This window comes from Rhinoderma darwinii, chromosome 3 (assembly GCF_050947455.1).
Source record: "Rhinoderma darwinii isolate aRhiDar2 chromosome 3, aRhiDar2.hap1, whole genome shotgun sequence".
Classification (NCBI taxonomy): domain Eukaryota; kingdom Metazoa; phylum Chordata; class Amphibia; order Anura; family Rhinodermatidae; genus Rhinoderma; species Rhinoderma darwinii.
This window is the reverse complement of record NC_134689.1, coordinates 257,917,405-257,941,179: the sequence shown is the minus strand read 5'-3', so window position 1 is coordinate 257,941,179 and position 23,775 is coordinate 257,917,405. Positions and strand designations below refer to the sequence as shown.

At 44.1% G+C, this 23,775-nt stretch overlaps 1 protein-coding gene across 4 annotated transcripts in view; it reads right to left on the bottom strand.

Annotated features, from left to right (window-relative positions):
* The window catches only part of CSNK1G1 (casein kinase 1 gamma 1), a 111,751-nt gene extending 104,913 nt beyond the window's left edge, over window positions 1-6,838 (bottom strand). For 3 of the 4 annotated variants that reach the window (XM_075857833.1, XM_075857836.1, XM_075857837.1), the window contains exon 1: window positions 6,316-6,838. The gene's annotated coding sequence lies outside the window, so the exon portion shown is untranslated. The remainder of the gene's footprint in view (window positions 1-6,315) is intronic. The other variant, XM_075857834.1, reaches the window with a different exon arrangement.
* Between the last annotated feature and the right edge of the window lie 16,937 nt (window positions 6,839-23,775).

Sequence of the window (23,775 nt, the reverse complement as noted above, 5' to 3'; positions counted from 1 at the left end):
GGGGCAAAAACGCCCGAATTACGTCCGTAATTAGTGTGTGCGCACATACCCTTACAGCTACTCATACATGTCCTACAGGATAAAAAGGTAGTGAGGTGTGAGGCCACTGGTGGTGAGCTATAGAAACTTGCAGGAGGCTACAGATGAGCCCCAAACATCAAGAATTAGAGTCTGTGGTGTACACAGCCATATTACAGATCCCCTTGAGAAAGCTGACGGCGAAACGTGCGTCGGGGGCGGTCAGTGTGGAGTGTTCCTGCGTGCTTCCTATCATGCAGTCCATGGGTTTGTGCAATATCCTTTATTTATAAAGCATGGTCTTTGTTTTGGGTGCAACTTGGAGCTCTAGCTGTATACTTTTATATGCATGCACAATTGTGTGCTCTTCTGTCAGGTGCTAGATATATTTATGTGCTTCTGTTGTCCAAATACTTGATCTATATGATTATCTTTTCTATAGATATCTGCATTTGTTACCACATCACAGGATGTTTATAGTATGGTAGCATATATATTGGATTATTCACGCAGCTCCTCCATACTCTCCTTTTTAACTGTGTGCTATATTGTTTTTATATTTTGATGGCCAATGTGTTATGTATATTTCAATAAAGTTTATTTTATATTGTCATGGTACATGACTTGTGCTATGTGTGTTTCATTTTCTGGATATACTAGTAGTCTTCACAGTCTGGTATAGGTATTGATATTACAGATCTGTCTTACATATATACAACAGCATACAGTCTGCTATGGGCCTATACTGTACCTCCGATTTATCAGCTCACTGTTATTATTTACAGTACTAGTTCAGATGACTTATTTATTTTAATCCTAGCTAGGAAATGCTATCACTTACTGGTTGTGGGGATCCACATGCCTGATTCTCAGGTCACTCAGCGATTACCCGCACAGCAATACCTCTATCTCTTCGTTCTCCAAATCTGTGCGAGTCCCATATATCAAATGCCCACTGCTAAAAATTTTATGGCATATCCAAGCAATATTCAATAGCAATCAAACTTTTGGCGATTTAAGTTCGGTTCAGTAGTCGCAAGGAGATGTTATGGCCTTAAAGTGGTCTTCTCATCTTGGACATTTATGCAATATCCACAGGATATATCAATGAATTACATGCCAGCATTAATATAACCAAAATGGTAACTAAACTTTCAAAAATTCTGACATGTCAATGACATGTCAGAAGTTTTGATTGGCGAGGGCCTGAGCACGGAGGACCGCACACATCGCTAAAACAAAGTGGCAGAAGCGTTCGGGTGAGCGTTGAGCCACTTCGTTTCTGATCAGCTTTTCTCGGAAAGCCGAGCAATTGGTGTATGGACTCAATAGAAAGTCTAATCCGATCAGAAACAAAGCGGCTCAGCACTAGACCGAGTGTTTCTGCGATCGCTGGGAGTCTCCGTGCTCAGACTCCCACCGATCAAAATGCCTGACATGTCACTATGACATGTCAGAAGTTTTTTGAAAGTTTAGTCATCCTTTAAGAAAGAGTATACAGCCCCAAAAAGAAAACCTTTGGGATGGATTGTCCTTATTACAGTAAACTCTTTAGAATAGGTTATTTTCAGTTATATGAGAAGTCCTCTCCAAAGTATTTGCCACCTCCAGTGGTCAAATGTGTGTGGCACGGAAGGAGACAAAACAAACAGTAAAGTGCAATAAAATTGGCGAGAAACAAACCATAGAAACAGTTTCCCCATCCAAAATAAGCTACATAGGTTCTACACTGTTTTGATATTAGAGGTCCTAAGTATGTCCATTAGAAGTATTAAAAGGAGGAAATTCGGACAATGGCACCCCTGGCAAACACAGTTAGAGGTCCACAAATGTATTGCTTTCTGTCTAGTGAGCTCACATTATGTTCCTTCAAGATCACTGTGTAAGCATGCTGCTGCTCAAAACAGATTAAGTGCTCATCCGAACTAGCCCTTGGGGCTAATCCAGACCGGCCATTTCCTGCATTTATACGTTTAGTAAAAGAAAGAACATTAATACAAAAAAAAAAACCACGAGGTCAGAGAAGAGGACAAAAGGATCCCCCAGTGGCACCAGTCACAGATGGGGCAAATATGCCCAGCAGAGTTTATGGTGCATTTATAGGGAACATGCACATGTTCTGCACAGCTAGAAGGACCCAAACAAGCCCTGTCTGCCCTTACATGACCAGAAGATGAAGACGAAAATGCATTACCTAGCCTAGGGAGGTATGTCAAAGTGGTATACGCAAAATGAAAAAACTGATAAATGATAGACCAAGGTAGAATGCTCAGCTGTTTCTGCATAGCCTCCTTCAGAGGGGTTCTGTCCCAGCAGCCTGACCACAACCGAAGTGATGGACTACTGCTAGGATATTCCCTCTCTTCCTCATCAATTTGACTGCAAGACACCCATCGATCCCCAGAATGAAGGGGCCGGATCACTAATTAAATGTCCTGCCTCCTTAACTGCATCGCTCCCAGTCAACAGGTACACAGGAGAAATGCAGGAAGGGCCACTGTCCCTCAATTTTGGGCATCTTTGGGTAACAGGTTAGCTGGATTCTCATTGCGATGTAGTAGTAGTAGTATTGTTAGAGCCTCCGCTGAGTGGCTCACCTAGCACCGCTGAAATCTGGTATTTTCCGCTTGTCAGTAGGAGACTACTCAGATTGTCCGCTGACAACTGTAGAAGAGCAATAGGAGAAGACACTGGGCCTCTTCACATATAGATCAATGCGTGGCGCAGAGAGCAAGAGAGTGCACATGCATGTCCACCACAGGCTGATGCAGATAGTGGACAAATGCCAATGTAAATTAGTTTTTGACAAGTATAATGCCAATGTAAATTAGTTTTTGACAAGTATAATTTGTACACAACGTACATTTGAAATATACTTTATTTTACACTGGAAATTAAAATTAATATTTTTGGTGAAATAACCTCTTTAAAAGAAAACAAGGGAGGGGGATCTTGGGATCATTGAGGATACATTGTGGACTGAGGTGCTGGAGAAAATCCTTAAAAATTGTCCCTTTGTGAAGCACACAGGCTCTCACATATCTGGTACACCAGGTTTATTGGACCCCGATGTTTCTTTTTATTATTAATAGATCTAGAGGAAAAAAGGTGACACATGCCGCCACATCGTGCAGATCAAACAGGAGAAGTGAGAATCGATACGGCGATAATAAGACTGCTCACATCTTGGAGTTGCACAGGTACAACACTGGTGTAGACAGGTAATAATGTATGGTGGTCTGCAGCTATCCCCAAAACTGGTGGGTGTCAGGCACCACCGCAAATGAATAAGGGTAAAATGTAGAAAAACTGGGAAATAAAACAGCGCTGCCAACATCCAGAAGAATCATGCCGTGTTAGGCTGGATTCACACGAGCATGTTACGTCCGTAATGGACGGAACGTATTTCGGCCGCAAGTCCAGACACACTGCAGGGATTCGGGCTCCTAGCATCATAGTTATGTACGATGCTAGGAGTCCCTGCCTCGCTGCCGGACAACTGTCCAGTACTGTAATCATGTTTTCAGTATGGGACAGTAGTTCCACGGAGAGGCAGGGACTCCTAGCATCGTACATAACTATGATGCTAGGAGCCCGGCTCCCTGCAGTGTGTTCGGTCCGGGATTAGTGGCCGAAATACGTTCCGTCCATTACGGACCGATCATGCTCGTGCGAATCCAGCCTTAGAGTAGAAGTGTTTAATCATATAAAACATTGGATACACATTTCAACGCTGGTCCAGCGTCTTCAGCAGGAGATTGGCTTGATGAAGATGCCGAACTGGCGTTAAGACGCATAGTCACTGTTAAATGTGGTGATTTAACTCTTGTACTCCAAGACTGCATGATTCTTCGGGATGTTGGCAGCGCTGTTTTATTTCCCAGTTTTTCTACATTTTAGGCCTCATGCACACGACTGTAAAAACACCCGTTATTACGGGTCGTAATTACGACCCGTAATAACGGGCTCATAGACTTCTATTGGCCACGGGTACCTTCCCGTTTTCTTATGGGAAGGTGCCCATGCTGTTGAAAAAGATAGAACATGTCCTATTTCAGGCCGTAATAACGGATCGGGCAGCCCATAGAAGTCTATGGAGCTCCCGTAATGACGGGTGGCTACGTGTGCGCACCCGTCATTACGGCGACGTCGTTAAATAGTCACTGTCCAGGGTGCTGAAAGAGTTCACTGATCGGCAGTAACTCTTTCAGCACCCTAGACAGTGAATTCCGATCACAATATAGAGCAAGCTGTAAAAAAAAAAAAAAAAAAACCTTTATACTTACCGAGAACTTCCTGCTTCCTCCAGTCCGGTCTCACGGCCGTTGCCTTGGTGACACGTCCCTCTCGACAACCGGCCCGACATCACATCACATGCTGTAGCGGTCACATGGACTGCCGCGTCATCCAGGGATGTCGGGCTGGATGTCGAGAGGGACGCGTCACCAAGGCAACGGCCGGGTAAGTATGAATTTTTTACTTTTACCTCGGAAAGGGCTGTCATTTCTCTCTATCCTGCACTAATAGAGAGAAAGGGCTGCCGATTAGTGCAGTGCAATTTTGCATTGAAAACGTGCCCGTAAATACGGGTGCAAAACAGGTCGAATACGTGTGACACCGGACCCGTATTTACAGGTGGCAAAAAATACAGTCGTGTGCATGAGGCTTTACCTGCCTTTTTAATATTAGGGCTCGTGACTCACACGTGTGTCAGACGTGTTGACGCAATCATGCCCAATAGATGATGACCCTATTATAATCTGTTTGCGTATTGCTATGATGATGGGTACTTTCTTGTCAATGTGCTGTGCTGCTCCCCCTCGTGGGTGTATCTCTTTGAAGAGCAGGCTGGATGGCACCAGGTACATTGAAATGCTCATTTGGAAAACAAATCAAATAGGTTTGCTATGTTATGCTTATTATGACTACAATGTATCTGTACGATGAACTCTTTATTTGGGATTTTGGTCTGGGTTGGAAGGGGTTACGGTTTCTATTTATAACAAAATAAAAGCTGTGAAATTGTAACAAAAATTTAGTTAAATTAAAAAAAAAAAAAAAAAAAAAAAGGAAAAATCATGATTTCCAATAAAAGAAACAGCAGGATGGCACTAGAAAAGAGGGAGCATGGCAGATTGTAATCCATAAACTGTGAAAAGCTGAAAGATAACCCCCCTAAGGGCAACATAATGGTACCCAGTTATTGTCACCCAACATATGTTACCCCTTCAGTAGTGTGCTGGTCACTGAAATAACGCACAGCACACAGACCCATTCATTCCAAGGGGGCTGATCACACATGTATGAGTTTTCACGCGGCGAGTGTCCGTTGCGTGAAACTCGCTGCATGTCCTACATTTTTGCACACCTAGTCGCCCATCGAAGTCTATTGGTGCGTGAAAACCATGGACAGCCGTGCACTGTCTATGTTTAACGCATCAGTTACAAAGAAAAGCAAGTTAAAAAAATTAATAAGTGCTTGCGTGGACGTGAAAAAACGCATGCCACACAAAGAACACCGATGCCAATACGCAACGAAGATGAGAAACGTAGGAAAAACACTTTTCTACGCGAGAAAATCGGACACACTCATCTGACGAGCCTAAATGCCCTTTTACACTGGCCAATTATCAAGCAGACAAGTGTTCATATAACGCTCGTTGCCGATAGTTCCCCTGTGTAAACAGAGCAGCGATCAGTAGATGAACGAGCCAACGCTCTTTCGTCTGCTGATCGTATCTTTAAAAATAATAAAATATATAATAGTTGTTGGCAGCACACCGCCCTGTGTAAACAGGGAGACGCGCTGCCGACATGATAATGCATGGGAGGAGAGATCGGAGTAACGACCGCTCGTCCCAATCATAGTCCCGTGTGACAGGAGCAAACAAGCGCCCATCAACTAGCTGTCTCGTTGACCGCCACTCGTTGCACCAGCCAAAATTGGCCGGTGTAATAGGGCCCTTAGGCTTTGCACAAGGGAACAATATTGGCAGGGTGTTTCTATGGGGTGGGGGCGCTCTTAATTTAACAATATGATAAACGTAAGTATTTTATATCTAAACTCAAATAACCCGGTGTGAAAAGTCCCTAGGTCACAATCTATTCCACAATCCTGGAGTGGGACTGAGCGACATTTGAAAGAGATCAAAGCAGGGTGAACAGTAATAATAGGGATTATAGGAGGGGGAGCACAACTGGCGCTATGGATGCGCAGACAATAGCGAATTGTGCTCGAAGATGAATGGGGACACTACATCTAAGCATTGGAAGAGGACCGTGCATCGTTATCGTCACCTGGTTTCCTGCGGGTGTCAGTAGCAGGCACAGGGATGGGGAGTGTCACAGGGACAATGGCTCCGCTTCCCACCTATGTCCAGACGGCTGCAGGCTTCACCGTTCGGTCCTGTGCAGATCTCGGATCTCATAGAGGCTCCAGGTGGCCGCGGTGTGGGCTGATGAAAAACGTGTGCCCACAATGTCCAACCCTTCAGAAAACGCAACCGTTAGGGATTCCTACCGCAGTGGAGCCCGGGCCTCTACACACCGGTGCTCACTTCGTACTTCCTGGGTCTACCAGTTACCAGCATACAGGGCGGTGGCAGATACCCGGACTATAACACCTCACGGCAACCAAGGTTCCAAAAAAACCTTTTCCACAACCCGGAAACCATTAACTATACAGGTGCCTAAAAAAAGAAGCCCAAACTCCGTTGTTTCCGGTTACTCGCTCCGCCCCGGTGTCCCGGTTTCTTTCCTCACACACAACGGGGCCGGACCGGAAACTCCCCTACCAGCTCCGCCCTTCCCTCCCGCACAACAAGGAAAGGGGCGTGAACCACATGGGGAAGACGACGTGACGTCATATGATCCGTTATGGGTGTAACCGCTAGAGGGCGTTTCATATTCCGGGATTCCAGTGTATAACGTATGTCGTATTAGCATTACTCCGTTTTAACTACATTTGTGTCTGTATACGGATACGGCCTATAGATGATTTTCCATATTTACAGTCCATGACAGATACCACATTTGACAACATTTAATTAATAAATTCTCATTTGTTTTGGTTGCTAAGTGGGTTGCCAATAGTAAAGCTGATATTGGACGCATTGCGTGTTTACGCGTGAGAACCACGTATACGTCCTACCCATTCCTTAACGACAGCTTCTATAGTTGCTATGCGGAAGGATAAAACAAATTGTTCCCTTAGAAGTATAGGGCCACCTTGTGTTCATAAAAGATAACTACACTTGTGCATTTACTAAATACTGTTGGTCCATTGGACCTCATTTATAAAAAGCTATGGTAGACTTCCGGTTCTGGCACGGGGATGTTAGGAGAGCATCGGGACCTTCATCCCCTGACCCTCCGCAGCCACACACCCGCAAGTTAAACATACCTCGGCACATAGCTGGAGGAGCAGAGAGAGGGAGCGGAGGGTGTATGGAGCGGTATCTCCTTCGGAGCGGCAGCCGTGTGTTCGCCCGGCCGGACATAAGCTACAGGGCGTGGCCTCATCTAAGATGGTGGCGCTGCAACAGACCTCACCTCCACAGAGCAGGCCGCAAAGCCCAACACACTCGGAAGATATTATGTCTACGTCAGTTCCAGCTGACCTACCACCGGACTATAGAAAACTGGCGATAGATGTTGTGACTCGCCTGGCCCCTGATATTAGAGACTCACTAATAGCCACAGTGACTATGACGCTGCAGCAACTTCAGACTGAGGTAACCTCACATGGCACTCAACTTGATGAGCCGGAACAGCGTGTTGGCCTAATGGAAGATGAATCTGCAGAGGCCCATACCTGTATTAGAGATCTGAATTGAGATTGTAAAGGATCTGCCAGGCACAGCTTCGGGGTTAACGCCCATAGATAATCAGTCTGCACCTGCTTCTATGTCTGTGAGACTGACTCCATCTTCCACCACTCAGGGTGGCAGGCTTAGGAGTGGGAGAGCCTATCACAGCCTGGCCAGACGGAGCTAGCTCCCGCCCTCTGTCTATTTATACCTGCCTTTCCTGTTCCTCCTTGCTTGTGATTCTTCTCCTGTGGTTTCCTGGCCCTGCTGCAGCTTCTTGTACTATTGACCCTGCTTCATATTGACCCCGGCTTGCTGACTACGCTCCTGCTCTGCGTTTGGTACCTCGTACACTCCTGGTTTGACTCGACTTGTTCACTACTCTTCTGCTCTGCGTTTGGCACCTCGTACTCTCCTGGTTTGACTCGGCTCGTTCACCACTCTTGTTGCTCACGGTGTTGCCGTGGGAAACTGCCCCTTTCTCCCCCTAGCTCTGTGTACCCTTGTCTGTTTGTCTGTCTTGCACTTATTGAGCGTAGGGACCGTCGCCCAGTTGTACCCCGTCGCCTAGGGCGGGTCGTTGCAAGTAGGCAGGGACTGAGTGGCGGGTAGATTAGGGCTCACTTGTCTGTCTCCCCACCCCCATCATTACAGAGATAATACCAAGCTCGGAGACCGTTTGGAGGATCTTGAGAATCGCTCCAGGAGAAACAATCTCCAGATAGTCGGTCTGCCTGAACAATTAAACCACAGCACCTACAGGGGATCTGCGAAACGGAGCTTCCAGAAGCATTGGGACTGACCAGATCCTGTAGGGTGGAAATGGCACATCGTGCAGGCTCTCCTGTATCAGTAACCAATACGAAAGGAGTGATGCAAACCAGACCAAGGCAGGTGATCATGCGTTACCTGGATTACAATGATAAAGAGGAACTCTTACATACATTCAGAAATCGCAACACCCCTTTACACGTTCGGGGTGCAAGAATAATTCTGTTTGCGGACTATTCAGTGGAAGTCACACGCCGACGCAGATCATTTGGGGGAGTTTGCATCATTCTTTACAAATGCAAAATCAAATTCCAGCTCCAATGCCCAGCCACTTTGAGGATTACGGAGACGGATGGATCCATTAAGGTATTCCACACACCTGAAGAGGTGGCAATTTTTGTAGACAAGAATCTCGGATCTGAGAGCCCCAGAACACTGCCCGCAACGACCACTAGTCAAGGATTGGGGGCGACTGACGCCACGTTGTCGGTCTCTCCCCCTCAAGACTTTTCCTGGTCCGAGATAGCTCGCACGTCTTCACCCAAGCAACAACGGGCAGGGACGTCTAAGACTCCACAACGACAACAGTCGGATAAGCTGATTGCGACAATACCGGACTGATAAGTATATCTTGTCATGCTAAGGGATTGCACAATTATTCTGCCTTATACAATGTGGTAGTTTTATATGTTGAACTTTAATTGAAGGGGTTCCAGTTTTACTGCACATATGCAATTGTACATGAAATGTTCTGTTTTACTGATATACTGGCTCCTGGGCGTGCAGGAAGATTTGATTGTCACGCATGACCTGGAGACTGACAACCATAACTAGAACATGCCGGGGGCGGGCAGGGGGGGGGGTCACAGGCCAGAAAGAAAGTGAAATCATGCATGCCGAAACGATGCCTGTATCACTTGAGTATACAGGAAATTTCTGGTTGTGTATTATGTTTTAATCTGTTATATTACAGATTTTTTTATGTTTTTACATGACATTGTTGTAATGTTGGGCGCAAACTGGAGCAGATATAACCGAGTGGCAATCATAGTAGTGGGGCGCTTGTGCCCAGACATACTGTAGATATATATGAACGGTCATTATCGATCCTTTTAGTGAAACATAGAGTATGCAGCTGACCTCTTGGAATATAAAAGGGCTCCATTCCCCAAATAAACAGATGATGGTACTTCGACATCTAAAGAAACTTCATACCGATATCACTCTCCTACAGGAGACTCATCTGGAGGAGAGTGACTTCCACCGCATGAAAAAATTCTGGGTAGGCTCAGTATACGGCTCTTCAGCTTGTGGCTGTAAGGCAGGAGTACTTCTACTGATCAGTAGAAACCTGGTACATGATCCATGTTGCTCTTAGCACCCCTTGCGGGGTTTTAAGCATTTATAACGTCTATGGACCCAATAGTGATAATGTTTCCTTTTATAGCAGACTAGAACAATCCTTGCTCTCCAAAACTGTCATACATAAACTAGTGGGGGGGATGCCCCCTTTCACCGCTAATCTTCATTTTGATAATGGAGCCATTCGCTTAGTCTATAAGATCTCACCAGAATGTCATAGGTATTTCCGTCTGTAATGTGCAGCATAAAATTGGACTGTATGCTGATGATGTGATCTTGACTGTAACCTCCCCAGTTCAATCTCTCCCTCGTGTTCTGGCGAGTATAGTCGCCTTCAGTAAAGTATCTTATTAGAAAATTAATGACTCTAAATCTGCAATGTTACCAATTCACGTTTCTAAATCTCTTAAAAAACATATTTCTAAACTAGTTCCATTCAGCTGGGCGGAAGGCCATATATCTTACCTAAAGCAGAAAATTACCACAGCACTGGACCACAAGTGGGTGCATGCCTCAATAGGACCGGATCTGCGATCCCCAATATCAGATAGACAAAATAGACGAGGAGACAGCACTTCCAACATATGTCAGCTTTTTAATCACAGCATGCTTGAGAAAGGTCCTGCTGGACTGAAACGTCGCACGGGTGATTAAAAAGCTGACATATATATCTTACCTAGGCATTAAGCTTATGGCTAATTCGGCGGATATGGTTGCCTTTAACTTTAAAGATCTCTGTTCCTCCATTAAGGCTCAAATTCAGCAGGTCTCTGATGTTATTATATCATGGGTGAGTAGGATAAACCTAGTAAAGATGTGGCTCATGCCAAAGATTCTTTACTATTTGAGAACTATCCCTCTACAAATACCATTGAGGGTTATTACTGATTTACAATCCACACTTCTTAAATTTATATGGGCGAATAAAAGAGCTCGTATCTCTAAATCTTTAATGACCACCCATGTGTCTAGAGGTGGCTTAGGTGTACCAAATATCTATCTGTATTACATGGCTGCTGCCCTGGCGGCGGTTAGGTATTGTTGGGACCCGAAGGTTAAAACTCAGTGGACACAAATAAAGAGTGTCCATACCTTTCAATCAGATATTAAAGCTGCCTTACTGGGTGTTTTAGTAGCTTCGCGAACTGATCTCAGCTCTTCACCTACGACTAGGCATATGATTCAGGCGTGGAGCAAAGCGGTTAAGGTATATAAAGTGTATCATTGTTCCCTAATGAAATGATCATTCATATATCTTTCCCACTGGATACCTAATTTAGACCTCTCGGTGTGGTGCCAAGCAGGCATACAGCAGATATCTGACCTGTTTGATGGGTTGCAATTAAGCTCATTTGCGGACTTACAGGCTAAATTCAATATCCCGAATACCCACTTGTTTATGTTTCTGCAAATTAGGCACTTTCTTCAGAGGGGTTCAGCAGCTCTCCAGGCCTCTGGGCCGTCTTCAGTGTTTCAAAGATTCTTGAATTCGGATATTACATCGCTGAAAGGTTTGGCCTTACTTGTCCTTAAAGAAACAGTGTCATCACAATTTTTTTTTAAATATGTTAAAGATGTTAGTGCTTTATTAATAACGTTTATATTTATTTGTGTGTTTGTGTTTTACTTTTTCTTATTTTTACACTTTTTCTTCCCTATGGGGGCTGCCATTTTTTGTTCCATTTCTGTATGTGTCGATTAACGACACATACAGACATGGAATACGGCAGTCACAGTCCCATAGGGACTGCGAACGGGTCCCGTCCCATCCACTTCTGTGTACGCCGTCTGTGTGGGAACTGCGCATGCGCCGCTCCCACACAGTCCAATTTGAAATGCGCGCCGTCCGGCGCCATTTTCCTGTGGACCGGTAGTCGCGGCCGGACAGTAAGATTACTACTTCCGGTCGCGGCTTCCGGACTTGTGCACTTGGACCAGCGGCAGCAGACGGAGCGGACGGGCCGGAGGGAGCCGCGGCGGCAGGAGCAGGTAAGAGATTTCTATGTATGTTCGTGTACATTTACTACTGTATGTAAACCTACTACACTGTGTGTTAGCTCAAAAAATGGCGACACACAGTGTAGGAGGTTAGACCGTTCAAACCCCTCGTTTATCCCGGCACTAGCCAGGATAAAGGAGGGGGGGATGCTGAGAGCTCACTAGAGCGAGGGCTTTTTACCCAATTTTGCAATGCTGCAATTTTGGGAATAGCTCCATCTAGTGACCAGCAATGAGAAATATTATAAATTAGAATCTAATTTATAATATTTCCTGACTCGTGAAAAAAATAAAAAAAATTTGAACAATGTTTAATCACCTACACACTAAATGTTTAATAAAAAAAAAAACAAACATGTTTTTCTGGCAACACATTCCCTTTAAACACCCACAACTAATCATATATTTCGTTGGTACCTCACACCTGTGCGGCTACAACATATGCAAGCCGGGGCTTCTCCTTTGTGTTGGAGGGAATGTGGAGCAAGGGGCACATTATTTCATCTATGGTGGACATGTAAAGCAGTCTAACCATTCTGGAAGCGTATCTTCCACTACATATCAGAATTAATGGGAGCAGAACTTTTACCTTCCCCTGCATTGGCTTTTTTGGATATGCAGATGGATGAGATCCCTCTAGAATATAGGTGGCCAATAAGCCATATTCTTATCGCTTCCAGATTCCATATAGCCAAGAGATGGAAAACAGCTGAGGCACTGAATCTCTCGGAGGTGCTAAACAGGGTTTATCTTCACTTCTATTACGAATTGCACTTTGCTACATCCACTCTTGCAGGCCAGCGGTCCTTAACTGATTTCGGCGAACTAACCCCTTAAATTCGGCGATTGGTTGCAATCGCCGAATTTTGGGGGTTTCTAGCATATTGGCAGACCCCGGTCCCAAATCGCAGGGTTTGCCAATATTTAGCATGGCAAAAGGCTGGTCCTGATAGGCTCCCTGTCAGAGTGACAGGAAGTCACTGTGTCGTTCCCGATGCACACTGCCGGCGACAAGGTGTGCATCGGGAACTGGGAGATCAGCTGTCAGTGTCATCGCCGCTGATTTCGGCAACTAACCCGATAAATGTGGTGCTCGATTGCGACCACCACATTTAGGGGGTTTGTAGCACATCAGCAGCCCCCATGAAATTGTGGGGGCTGCTGATGCTTGTGATTTCATCCGGAGGCCAGGCAATGGCCTCCGGGTCTGCCATGTATGGAAGCCTAAGAGGACCAGCCTCTGGCTGATCCTCGTAGACTTAGTGTCAGAGTGACTGTGACGTCACACTGACAGTTGGAATACATTACACTACCTAGGTAGTGTAATGTATTCTAGCAGCAATCAGAGCTGCAGGTAAAAAAAAGTGTAAAAAGTTAAAAAAAAAGTTAATAAAAATGTTTTCTAAAAGTGTAAAAATAAAAGTTTTTGTTTTCCTATAATAAGTCATTTATTATAGGGAAAAAATGAAAAAGTTAAAAAAAAAGTACATATATTTGGTATCACCGCGTTCGTAACGACCCAAACTATGAAACTATAATGTTCTTTTTTCCGCGCGGTGAACGCCGCAAACAAAATAAACGGAAAACTATGTCTGCATCGCTATTTTTTGGTCAACACCCCTCCCAAGATAAAGAATAAAAAGTGATCAAACAGTCGCATTTACCCCAAAATAGTACCAATAAAAACTACAACCCGTCCCGCAAAAAACAAGACCTCCCACAGCTTTTTTGACGAAAACATAAAAAAGTTACGGCTCAGAATAGTGACTCAGAAAATAAATAATTTTATAGAAACGTAATTTTATTGTGCAAACGCTGCAAAACTTAAGAAAAACTATACACATATGGTATCGCCGTAATCGTACCAACGTAATTTATTGCGCACGGTGAACGCTGTAAGAAATAAAGAATTTAAAGTGCCAAAATCGCTGTTTTTGGTCACCATAGCTCTAAAAAAGATCCTGTGGGGTCAAAATGTTCACTATACACCTAGAAAAATTCCTTGAGGGGTGTAGTTTCCAAAATAGGGTCACTTTTGGGGGGTTTCCACTGTTTTGGTCCCTCCAGGGCGTTGCAAACCCGACATGGCACTGAAAACCAATCCAGCGCTCCAAAATCCAAAAGGCGCTCCTTCCCTCCTGAGCCCTGCAAATATCGGGTATTGCCGTAATCAGGAGAAATTGCTTTACAAATGTTGGGGTGCTTTTTCTCCTTTATTCCTTGTAAAAATGAAAAAATTCTATGTTTCCACAGAAAAAAAAGGTGTTTTTCATCTTCACAGACTAATTCCACTAAATTCTGCAAAAAAACTGTGGGGTGAAAATGCTAACTATACCCCTAGAAAAATGCCTTGAGGGGTGTAGTTTCCAAGATGGGGTCACTTTTCCGGGGTTTCGACTGTTTAGGTACCACAAGACCTCTTCAAACCTGACATGGTGCCTAAAATATATTCCTAAAAAAAGGAGGCCCCAAAATCCACTAGGTGTGACTTTGCTTCTGAGGCCGGTCTTTCAGCCCATTAGAACACTAGGGCCACATGTGGGATATTTCTAAAAAAAAAATTTATTACAAATTAATTTCGGCAAAAAAAATGAAATTTGTAAATTTCACCTCTACTTTGCCTTAATTCCTGTGAAACGCCTAAAGGGTTAAAATACTTTCTGAATGTGGTTTTGAATACCTTGATGGGTGCAGTTTTCAAAATGGGGTGATTTATGGGGACTTTCTAATATAGGAGGACCTCAAAGCCACTTCAGAACTGAACTGGTCCCTGAAAAAATGGCCTATTGAAATTTTCTTGAAAATATGAGAAATTGCTGCCTAAGTTCTAAGCCTTGTAACGTCCTAGAAAAATAAAAGAACATGAAAAAAAATTATGCAAACATAAAGTAGACATATGGAGGATGTTAACTATTTTGTGTGGTATTACTATGTTTTACAAGCAAATACATTTAAATTTAGAAAAATTCAAATTTTTGCTACAATTTTAAGATTTTCCACAAATAAATATTGAATTTATCGACCAAATTTTTCAATAACATAAAGTACAATATGTCACGAAAAAACAATTCTCAGAATCTCTTGGATAGGCAAAAGCATTCCGGAGTTATTACCACATAAAGTGACACATGTCAGATTTGAAAAAATCATCTGTGTCCACAAGGCCAAAAAAGGCTGTGTCCTAAAGGGGTTAATACGTCAGTATGTCAACGTCCGAGGCACGTTTCTGATATCTAAAGGTGCAAGCTTTTTCTGTGTTCTGTATACAATACTGTGAGACTGTATCATTGGGATGTTGTATACTTTTGTATTGTACTTTGGAAAAATAAAAACCAATTGAATTTCATAAACTAGTGGGGGGTGACTTTAGCTCTGTTCAAGACCATAGAGAGGATAGACACTTATCCACGACTCAAAGCCTCGATTCCATCCCTAAAGGAGCCCTGAGAAAACAAGACAGGGTATTGGGCCCTTTATTGGAGAGTACTCAACTAATAGACCCATGGCGGGTAAGTAACCCAGATGCAAGGGAATTTACTCACTATTCCCACGCCCAACAGTCTTGGTCCCGGATAGATTACTTTTTCATGACCCAATCCTTACAGCAAAGGTTGGGGTCCTCTACTATAGGAGACTTGGTGATCTCGGATCATGCCCCAATACTGCTATCTCTCCAGGAAATTTATCCGAGAGGCTCTGATTTTATATGGCGATTTCCGGCTCACTAGGCCTCTGATAACTCATTTGTACGGTCGTTATAGGGATGGTGGCTGGAATACACCTCAGCAAATGAAGAACATAGGGCAAATGCGTCACTTTCCTGGGATACAGCCAAAGCAGTGCTGAGGGGTAGGATACTATCATATTCTGTGAGCAAAAAAAGGGAAATAACGCAAAAATGTAATACCTCTAGCACCGCATTTAGGCCCTGTTCACACGGAGTTTTTTGACACGTTTTTTGACGCGGAAAATGCGTCGGAAAACGCGCCAAAAACTACCCAAAATGACTCCCATTGATTTCAATGGGAGACGGAGGCGTTTTTTTACCGCGAGTAAAAAAAACGCCTCGCGGCAAAAAGAAGGGACATGACCCTTCTTGATGCGGTTTCCGCGTCCAAAACCGCATTGAAAGCAATGGGGACACGTCAAAAAACACCTCGAACTAGTGAGGTGTTTTCTGACGAGTATATTGCCGAGTGTTTTGGAGGAGTTTCTTGCAGGAGTCGTCTCCTGCTGCTAGTCCAGCCCAGCAAGGGGCTGTCATTTCCTGTCTGCTCGTGGAGCCTGAAAAACATTGTGGACAGAACTCAGGGATACAGAAAACCGAAGTCCTGCATCCAAATCGAATACAAGTAAGTGCAATTGCTCCTATGTTCCATACATGCTATACATGTATGGAGCTGTGCATTTTTTTTTTTAGATTTTTTTTTGTATTTTTAATTTTTTAATTTTGTTATGCAGTTGTTCATGTATGTCATCTCTTTTTTTATTTTTTTTTAACATTTCAGGAACAGAAATGACGACAGCAGAGGTGTACCACCGAATGGACATTGATGTTGGGAAATTGATTCAAGAAGTAAGTATACTTTTTTTTTTTTAATGTGGGCCTGTTCACATCAGCGTGGTTTCCGCTGAGGGGTTCCGTCGGTGCTTTCAGTCAGGGGAACCCCTCAACGGAAAGGCAAGTGTGAAGTGGTGACAGATCCGTTGCTAATGGTTTCTGTTTGTCCCCGTTGTGCAAAGGGTTCTGTCGTTTTGACGGAACCAATACCGCAGTGTAGGGAATCCCATTAGCAACGGATCCATCAGCATTGAAGTCAATGATGATGCAAACAGAAAACAATGTTTTTTTTAATGTGGGCCTGTTCACATCAGCGTGGTTTCTGCTGAGGGGTTCCGTCGGTGCTTTCAGTCAGGGGAACCCCTCAACGGAAAGGCAAGTGTGAAGTAAGTTCCGTTTGCATCACCATTCATTTCAATGGTGACAGATCCGTTGACAGAAGGATGTCAGGCTGGGTTCACACGACCATGTTAGGTCCGTAATGTACGGAACGTATTTCAGCCGGAAGACCCGGACCGAAGACAGTGCAGGGAGCCGGGCTCCTAGCATCATAGTGATGTACGACGCTAGGAGTCCCTGCCTCGCTGCAGGACAACTGTCCCGTACTGTAATCATGATTACAGTACGGGACAGTAGTTCCACGCAGAGGCAGGGACTCCTAGCGTCGTACATCACTATGATGCTAGGAGCCCGGCTCCCTGCACTGTCTTCGGTCCGGGTCTTCCGGCCGAAATACGTTCCGAACATTATGGACGTAACATGGTTGTGTGAACCCAGGCTCATGCGTGTGAAAACCTCGGCAAAAACAGCCTGAAAAACAGCCTGGAAAACCGCCTCAAAAACCACGTCAAAAACCACATCAAACATGAAAACCTCCAGGGTCAGTTTTTACAGGAGGAATTTTCCTCCTGCAAAAAACTCAGTGTGAACAGGGCCTTAGGAACGCTTACACAGTTCACCTTACACACTCAACGTTAGAGGCTAGACGGGCTTGGATACAGACTAAACAAACCTTTGATGAGTGGGCTTCCCAGAAATAACTACTTCATAGCCATGATTTTGAAGCTACGCTGCATAGACATGGTAAGTTGTAAAGTTGTTGGCTAATGTGGCTCGGGGAAAGCGCCCAACACAACACATAGCAAAACTGCAAGATTCTACCAGAAACGACACTAGTGATCCTTCACGTATTAATGCTATTCTGTCTCGATTCTATGAGGACCTGTATTCAGATGTCTCTTCCCCACATTTGAACGAAACACTCTTGGACAAAACCACTCTACCTACCATTTAGAAGATCAGCTACAACTACTAAATGCACAGGTTACTAGGGAGGAGGTAGATGGGGCTATTAGGAACCTGAAAAATGCAAAGGCACCTGGCCCAGATGGCATGACTGGAGAATTTTTTAAAGCCATGAGAACAGGTGACTGAGACTCTAGAATCTTTATTCAATAACGCTTTGGGAAGTGGGGGACTACAAAGTTACAAGGCAGGGATGCCCATTGTCCCCTTTACTGTTCAACCTGGCCTGGGAGCCTCTAGCGCATTACCTGGCATCGTCGCACTTGTTCAGGGGAATTTTGGTAGGGAAGACGGAGGTTAAGGAAACGTTATTTGCAGATGACATACTTTTATTCCTTGCAAATCCCTTGCAGGATGTTCCGCTTATTTTCCAGGCACTACACGAATTTGGGAGTTACTCAGGCTATAAAGTCAACACATCAAAATGTCAGTTATTGGATTTAATACTGCAGGATTCCAAACATAGGCGACTGCTGAATACACTAGCCGTTGAGATTGCGCAGTCTAATATAACATACCTGGGTATCAAAGTGGGTCATGCACCTAAATCCCTTTACGATCTGAACTATCCTCCACTGACTCATGACATCCAGGCAGATCTTCGGAGATGGCACAGCTTACTTCTTTCACTTTTGGGAAGGTGCTGTGTGGTCAAAATGTCGGGGTTCGCGAAATTGCTATATCCACTACAGACCATCCCCTTACTGATTAAACACACAGATAATTACTACACTTAACTCATCCTTTACCAAATTTATTTGGGGGGGAAGGAAACCGAGAATAGTGCACGCAAAACTCATGTTGAGAAAAGAAGAGGGAGGTATTAATTTTCCTAACATCCGAGGGAATAACCTGGCATGTTTAAGTAGACACCTACTGGATTGGAAACACGATACGATGTATCATTCTAACACCATCTTGGAAAGACAGCTAGCAGAACCATGGGATCTCATGGCACTGGTACACACAGCCTTTGCATCTCTCCTGACAGCTATTAAGAGGTCATCTCTTTTACGAGATACCATCATTACTTGGAAGAATTTGCGCAAACACTATAGTCTTCCATATCAGATTTCAAAACACATGCCTCTATGGAAACACCCAGAATTTGAAGCAGGAAGATGCAGTAAATTACTGTCATATTGGAGAGAGCGCGGGATAGTGACACTGGGGGATATGTTTCATGAGCAGGAGGAGAGGTGGTTGTCCTTACAGGAAATTCAATCCAAGTATCACTTCGAACATCACCAGTATTTCCAGTATTACCAGCATACTGTAAACCTAAACTTATCAATATAGCTAGTGAAATACCGTCTAACATGTTTGACTCGTGGTTCATGGGCACTTATAGGAGAGCCATATCGCTAATGTACAGCACTTTAAGACCGCTACTATTAAAGATGTCCCCCAAACCGGCCTTTGGGAGATGGAAAACACTGTTCAGTATGCCAGGTATCGAAAAACATATTGAAATGGGGTTGGTAGATCTCAGGGCCCATGTTACTAACGAGAAGTGGAGGGAAACCCATCTGAAGATCATTCATCAGGAAATTAATCAGTTTACTTTACCCCCTTCCATAATCAAACCAGATAGGAAAACTTCCTGTCCTAGGTGCAATGCATCACGAACAGACATGTATCATGGTTTTTGGGCCTGCCGAACATACAACCATTTTGGAGGGAGATGGCTTACTTGCTGCCGCAATTGAGTAAATTTAAGGGGGTATTGGGACCAATGGAAGATTTTTTCATGTACAACATGATGGAGAACGGGAAGATGCGGAGTTGACACACCTTCCTCCCATAGCACATGCCACACTTATGGTGGCGAAGCGGTGTATCCTTCAGAACTGGTTGACAGCAGATATCCCGAACCAAAGTTTAGTTATCCAAGGGATGAGGAAATTGTTCTATCTAGACAGAATCAGCATCTTAAATCACAAAGATACACAAGACAAAATTTTTTGGGGGAAATGGAAGCTGTTTCTTACATATCATTTCTCTATTCCGGAACTACGAAATATAATTGACCCATTCACTGGTTCGCCTTGGTATCTGATAGAAGACCTCAAGTGAACATTAGGGGCACTGAAATGTTCTCAAACCTAATATCTATATTTTTGACGTCATCAACTTGCTGACTTGTGTATGTTATATTGATCCATCAGTCTCCAGTTTAGTTAAAAGTTTAATGTGAATTGTTAACATGAATGCTTCGAAATAGTGATGTCTAGGTGGCGACATTGTCAGATGTGAGATGATTGGGCTGGATGTATGTGAGTCACTGTTTATGTTTTCTTACCTATATTTGTCTGACAACGACATTGCATTGTGAACGCTATGACATTGTAGAGATTTTCTCAATATTTCACAAGATATTGTATTCATGTAATTGTCTTCTTATTTTGTTTTTTTGTTTCTTGTATGTTGTGAGAAAATTCTAAAACAATAAAATTGTTTAAAAAAACAAAAACCTATGGTGATTACGTGATCTAAGATGACCTAAGTTTGCGTTAGTAGAACTGTGGGCGTTCCGGGTGCTGCGGCAGAAATACAGACTTTTAAAAGTCGCTTTATTACGGTCCCGTGAAACCAGTCTTGGGTGGAGATTTGACAGCGGTAAACGATGTGGTCAGTCCACGGTCTAGTGTAAACCCAGTGGTCACTGAGTAAATCCAATCTAGTGCAAATGCAATCAGCTTATCCCGGCAGCAGCTGCATTCTTAGGGCCTGCTCACATCAGCGTTGCCCTTCTGTTGAGGGGTTCCGTCGGGTTAACCCCTAAACGGAAAGGCAAACAGAAACCTTAGGTGCCGTTTGCATCACCATTGATCTCAATGGTGACGGAAACGTTGCTAAAGGTTTCCATTTGTCACCGTTGTGATGGGGTTCTGTTGTTTGTGACGGAATCAATAGCGCAGTCGACTGAAGCCAAATAGCACTACTTCATCCAAATAAACGGTCATCAAACTCGTTCGTAATAATTCAGCCTTTAATGGGGTGATGTGTTTCGACACTGGATCGGCATCTTCATCAGACCATATATATATAAAAAAACAGACCGTGTGGTTTGTAAACATAAAAAAAAAAAATGCTAAATAGACCCATAGTGACATCACGAGTGGCGGTTGCAACTGTAGATGAGATTTGAACAAATCTTATGCACACGCTGCGGAAAAAATCCTGCCAAGAAACCGTTTATAGATTGACCTGCGGTGCAGTCTTTTAAACCTCAGCATGTCAATTTATGCTGCGTAATCGCTACTCTTTTGTTGCAGGTTTTCCTCATTGAAATCAATGGGGAGGTGAAACACGAAACAAATCGAAAATGTTGCCGTTTTTGTGTTGAAAAAGCTGCGATTCCACCACAAAAATCGCAAATCAGAATAAAAAGAAAATCTTTTTTTGTTTTAAATTATTAAAAAGGTACTTACTCCCTGGGTGTTGTCATAGCAACGCGTTCTTCTGTTTTCCATCCAGGCCGGCCTCTTGGAATGATATTTGTGATTGCTGCAGCCAATCACAGGTTACAGTGGTCACATAGGTTGCAGGGTCATCCTAGGAGGAAGGGCTGAGTGGAGAATAGAGGGACACGTCGCTATGACAACGGAGAGCGGGTTAAGTATAAACTTTTTTTTTCAGCAGTGTTTCCGCAGCAGAGATTCCAGTCAAATATCTGCACCACAATTTGGTGCGGTTTTTTGGTCGGAATTCCCTGCGGGTTCCAGGACGGATATGCTGTGTACTTTTGCACAGCGTATCCACCCTGTGTGAACATAGCCTAATTAATTTTACCATAATCCACTAGAAACCTCTGTTATTGTTTGTGACCATACTGATTGACTCAATCTACTGAAACCAATTAGTTCTTCTGTTAAAATATGCTGGTTTTCTTTTTTTAAATGTTTGAAGACTTAGGCTATGCTCACACCTGCATTGGTGTGTTCCGTTGTTCTGCTCCATCAGAGGAGGAGAACAAGGAAATAATGGAGGTAACGGTTCCGTTGCACAACGAACACCGCCAACGGTCCACGAAACCCATTGACTTTATTGGGGTCCGTCAGCATGTTCGTGATTTTACCAGAGACAAAATAGCACAGCATGCTATTGTCTCTGGTAATCTTGGCCGGATCTGCGACGCCGGCCCCTAACGGAGACTCCAACGCAGATGTGAACGAGGTCTTACAATCATCAGGTGAAACAACCCCCTTTATAAGTACAGTGTATGGCCTAAACACGGTCGCATTTATGTGGAAAAAATATATTTATCTCACAGCAGATATTAGGAATCTTCTGTATTATTACAGTAGATCTCTGCTTCACCAAGGTTGCTTACCCCTGCTGTATGAAATGTGGTTGGAAATCGTAGCAAACTTAATTTAGTACAGGAAATTCACTATACGGTCAAAAGTATTGGGACATGTACTCATTACAACTACAGGAGCTTTTATGACCTCCCATTCTAAATACATAGGCTTGAATATGGAGTTGCCCCCCCCCCCCCCCTTTGCAGCTAAAACAGCTTCCACTCATCTGGGAAGGCTTTCTACAAGATTTTGGAGTGTGTCTGGGAATTTTTACCCTTTTATCCAGACAAGCTTTTGTGAGGTCAGGTGTAATGTCCGTGGCTGCGGGCTGTCAGCTCCAACCACCCCCTGACAGCCACAGCCTCCTCTTCAGGAGATGCCAGCGCTCGCGTCCACTCACCTCTGCCGGATCCCGTAGGGTGCGCGCGCACGCTTGTGCCCGCTCTTAAAGGGGCAGCGTGCGCACCGGACCTCATGGACAAACTTTGGCCCGTGAGTACCCTGGACTATAAGAGGGGTCCAGCCCCCTAGTCCTATGCCTCAGCGTTGTTGTGTTCCCTATAGTTTGTTTATGCAAATGGTCCCCTAGTGTTTCCTGCTCCCAGTGTTCCTGTTCCTACCTATATCCTGATCTAGTGCCGTGTTTGCTGTAGTCGTACTGTGCTGGATACGCCTGTCTGCATCTCCATGCCTGACGTCTACCCGCTACCTAGCTCCTGCCAAGCTACTGTCCGTTGTGCCACACGTACCCTATATACTATAGACTCTGACCTGCGCCCTGTTGGCCAGCTGCCTTACCGCCAAGGCAGTACAGCCCAGTGGGTCCACAGACCCTTCATGACATCAGGCAATGATGTTGGACGAGGGCCTGGCTAGCAATCCCCGTTCTAGTTAATTCCAAAAGTGTTGGATTGGGTTGAGGTCAGGGCTCTGTGCGGGCCAGTAAAGTCCTTCCACACCAAACTCACCCAAACATGTCTTTATGGACCTTGCTTTGGGCAGTCATACTAGTACAAAAAAGGGCTTCCCCTAAACTGTTCTCACAACGTTGGATGCATACAATTGTCCAAAATGTATTGGTATTCTGAAGCATTAAGATTTCCTTTCTATTCAGTACCTTTGAAGCATAGAATTGATTATGCTTGAGAATTTATTTTTATCATCTTAAATCAGTTGCATGTCTGGCTTTGACTTTCATTATATATACATCGATCAGCCATAACATTCAAACCACTGACAGGTGAAGTGATTAACATTATCCCATGACAATGACACCTGTCGAGGTGTGGCACATATTAGGCTGCAAGTGAACAGTCAAGTTTTTGAAGTTGATGTGCTGGAAGCAGTAAAACTGGGCAAGAGTAATCAGGAGATAATGCTAGTCTATCTGGTCTAAACCTAGCATCTGTAGCATAATTTCCTTAAAAAAAAGAAAGAAAAAAGTTAATGTTGGTTATGATAAAAAGGTGTCTGAATACATAGTGAATCGAAGCTTATTGGGATTGGGGCTGCAAATTAGTCAGAGTGCCCATACTGACTCTTGTCCCCTGCCATAAGTGCCTACAATGGGCACATGAGGATCAGAACTGGAACAATGGAAGGTGGACTGGTCCGATTAACCACGTTTTCTTTTCCATCATGCAGA